General features: G+C 50.4%; 1 pseudogene across 1 annotated transcript; it reads left to right on the plus strand.

The window, feature by feature from the left end:
• Positions 1-255: 255 nt before the first annotated feature.
• LOC309808953 (nicotinamide N-methyltransferase-like) lies at positions 256-2,720 on the plus strand (annotated as a pseudogene). Its single transcript has 2 exons — positions 256-710; positions 2,070-2,720. The product of its transcript is annotated as a nicotinamide N-methyltransferase-like (transcript).
• Positions 2,721-4,014: the final 1,294 nt, after the last annotated feature.

Consider the following 4,014-nt stretch of genomic DNA (forward strand, 5'->3'; position numbering starts at 1 on the left):
AAGGAATTGGAGAGGTGAGTGTGACAGAGGTGAGTGGCCAAAGGGAGGCAGGTTCAGGAAACGACCTTCGTTGGCTGTTTTGGTCTTCATCCCAGTGTGTGTTCTGGGGGGATGGGGAAGGACAAAGCCTGAGCCCCATCAAGAAGGACCCAAGGGGACTTCCCTGGTGGCACAGTGGATAAGAATCCGCGTGCCAATGCAGGGGACACAGGTTCGAGCCCTGGTCTGGGAATATCCCACATGCCGCGGAGCAACTAAGCCCGTGCACCACAACTACTGAGCCTGTGCTCTAGAGCCTGCAAGCCACAACTACTGAAGCCTGCGCACCTAGAGCCCGTGCTCCACAACCAGAGAAGACACCGCGATGAGAAGCCCGTGCACCGCAACAAAGAGCAGCCCCTGCTCGCTGCAACTAGAGAAAGCCCATGCACAGCAATGAAGACCCAATGCAGCCACAAATAAATAAATAAATAAATAAATAAATAAATAAATAAATAAATAAATTTATGGAAAAAAATAAAAAAAAGAAGGGCCCAGGGAATCAGATTGCCTGCTGCTCCTTCCTGAACAAAGCTGACTGCTCTCCATGGCTCTTCAAGAATCCAAGGAGCCTGATGTCTATCAGGAGAATTTTGAACCCATGTCCTACCTGGACTACTTCAAGATGAACCAGGATCCCTTGGGTGATGAAGTCCTCCATTTCCTGCTAAAACACTAAGTGTCACTTTTAAACCAGGTGCAGGTCTCCTTCACCTCTGAGGGGAGAGATGGGGGAGTGTGGGAGGAGGGGTGGCCATGCAAATTTTAAATCAGATGCTGGTCTTCTTTAATCATAGGGCAGGCTTAGGGTGGGTCTGGGGAGGGGTGGCCAGAGCATGACAGCAACTTTGGATCTTCAGAGTATGTGGAACTCCCCTACGGGAAGACTTTAGATACACTTGATGTGTGTATGGTACATGGTGGGATGCCCTCAAAGTGTGTGAGGTCAGATTTCCTCCTGCCATAAAGTCTAAGAGCTGTGGTCTCTGGTGGTCCTGAGTGGGCCTGTCTTCTCCCTATCACTGGCTAAAGAAACTACACGGGCATCAGAAAGTGTAGAAAGCCTTGCTCCAAATTCAGCATTACCACTCTTCTGCCTGCTTACCATGGTAGCCCATGAAAACAGGTGCTAGGCCAGCTGGACCACTAAAATCAAATAATGGGTATCTTTTCATCATTCACATGAGAATAAAACATAACCTGATAGCCAGAATTTTCCCAATTAAAATTTTCTGCCATCAAATTTTCTTAAGCCTTTGATGCCTGCTTCAATTTATTTGCTGCTGTGCCCTACGAATACAACAACAAACAGACAAACAAAATGTAGCAGCAGAACCCAGGAGCAAGTGAGCAGGCTAAGTGTAGCAGTCGGCCAGGACCCCTGGGTCCAGCTCATTTTCTCTCCCTCAGCCTTGTTGTTTATCTTGGAAGCCCCTTGCCAGGGTCCAAATGCTACTGATATTTTGCGTCAACACAATCTCTCATGGCTGAAGAGAAGCAAGACAGGAATGGGAGACCAAGGGCTCTGTAAGCTGGCCCTGAATTCTCCTTTGAGTCCCCATACTGCCAAGCGAGTTTCTGGAATATAGTTGGTACCCAATAAATGTTTGCTGATTGATCTTTGGAATGTTACAGATGGTCTCAGTGGGGCACCTCAACAAAGAGTGCTTGGAATAGGGAAACCAGTATACTCAGGAATGTGATTGAGTGGATTGGCCAGGGGACAAAGGGAGGGAAAGGTAATGGAGAGACTGGGGGCCCCAACAAAGTGCCCCAAGCTCACTTAGTAGTTTTGCTCAGCTGATTCCAGGCCGACTTTCCGTTTCTGGAGGCACTTGTCTGGGTCGTGTTAAACACAGACTAGTAGAAAGAGAATGGGCTACCTGCCAGGGGTGCATTGCCGACAGAGGGCCTGCAGGTAGACAGAGTGCTGACCATAGGGTCGGCAGGTCCTGGGCTTGACTTTGTCCACAGCTGGTTCAGGACCAGGTCTGTCTCTGGGACTCAGTTTCTTCATCTGTAAAACTGGCCACCTGCTGTTCTGGGAGCCTGTGCGCCAAGCAGAGAATGGCTGGGAGTGATGTGCACGGTCCACGCAATAAGCATGACCCAGCTGGCCCCTCTTTCCTTTCCCCTCCACTCCAGAGACAGGGGGGCCGAGAAGGAGGAGCACTTAAGGAGAGCCATCCGCCAGGTACTCAAGGGTGACATCCTGAAACAACAGCCCCTGGAACCTGCGGTCCTGCCCCTGGCCGACTGCCTCATTTCCTCCCTGTGCCTCGAGGCTGCCTGCCCCACCCTGCAGGCCTGCCTGGACGCACACCCTGCGTCACCTCAGGACCCTGCCCCGGCCCAGGGGCCATCTGATGCTGAGCGGAGACTTTGAGGCCAGCTGCTTCATGGTGGGGGTCAAGAGGTTCTCCCCACTGCCCCTGGACAAGAAATTCCTGCGGGAGGCCCTGCAGGAGATCGGCTTCATCACTGAGAAGCTGGAGGAGTTTCCGCAGGCCACTGAGACCCGCTTGGATAACTGCTCTGACTACACAAGGTTCTTCTTCCTGGTGGCCCAGAGAAGGGACCGAGGCAGCGACTTGGAGGAATGGACAGCAAGCAGGGCAGGCCTCCAACCATCACTCTGTGACCTCATTCGCGTTCCTCTCCATTTAGTCAGCTTTACTTAGAATCCTTCCCAGCAAATGATTGCCAGGTAAATAGGGATGCTTATCTCAAACAGAGAGGTTTATAATAGGCTTCACTAATGGCCCAGGGTTGGGAAAAAGAATTGGACCAGAGAAATAAAGCTGTGCCTCCTTCGTGTTGAGGGCTCTTCAGCGTTGCGTGGAATGAAGGAGAAGAGACCCTTCCCGCTCCCCTATTTTAGGCAATTCAGACTACACAGCTTCTGCGCTCACTCCCCACCTGCATCCTCATCCCTGCTAATACTGCAGCCCCACCCCATGAAATGGAAAGCACACGCATGGATTTTGACACTTGCCTCTCTGGCTTACTTGCTCTTGTGACTTTAGGTGGGCACCTGGTATCTCAGAGCCTCAGTTTTCCTATCTCTGAAATGGAAATCATCACACCCTTCCCCAGGGTTATGGTGACACCCCCAAGATATAACATGAATGTACTTGGTAAATAACCACATGAGCAACTTCATGTGTTTTTTTACGTTTGGCTGACCTTATACCTGCATATCATAAGCAGTTCTAAAAAGAGCAAGAGAAGTTGTTTTCCTTCTTTGTCCAGTGAAACCCACCTAACCCAATTTGGGGCAGGGATGGGACACTTGGAAAAGACTTTTTGAGAGAAGTGGCAAGCAAATCAGTGAGATCTAAAGGGTGACCAAGAGTAAGCCAGGTGAAGGAATCGGGGGTGGAGGGCAGGAACTTCTAGTACAGGTACTGAGACCCAGAGGGGAGATGACATACTGTGTTTGGTGAACTTCAAGAAGAAGAAGACATTTGGGTACCAAGATTGCAGCCCTATTCCTCTAGGGTACTGCTGATGCACCAGGCACCTGGCATGGTAGGACAGGCCAGGGCTTCAGGGGGGCAGAAGAGTGTCAAATCAGTGACCGTGGGTGGCGTTGGATGTGAGCACGCAAGCAATTTAGTCATTCAACAAATATTTGTTGAGTGTCTGCGTCAAGCTGGACCCTGTGAGGAGTGTCAGAACCTTTGCCCAGTATTGGTCTTCACACTAAACATGGTTGCAACATCTAAGCCCTTGATCACTTGCTACACCGTGTGTGCATCTGGGTATATTCTTGTGTGTGTATGTGGGCATGTGCACACGTGTGTGTGTATGTATGTGTGTGTGTGTGTGTGTGTGTGTTTATGCTGAGGATGGTAGTAGAGATGGGTCAGTTCTATCCCTGGTGCCACCACATGAGTTATAGGTGAGGCTGACTCCCAAAGGCTGAGGTCAGATCAAGATTAGCTACCAGGACTTGCTTGCAGTAGATGGACC

The sequence above is a fragment of the Mesoplodon mirus genome (assembly GCF_964341445.2).
Source record: "Mesoplodon mirus genome assembly, chromosome: 7".
NCBI lineage: Eukaryota > Metazoa > Chordata > Mammalia > Artiodactyla > Ziphiidae > Mesoplodon > Mesoplodon mirus.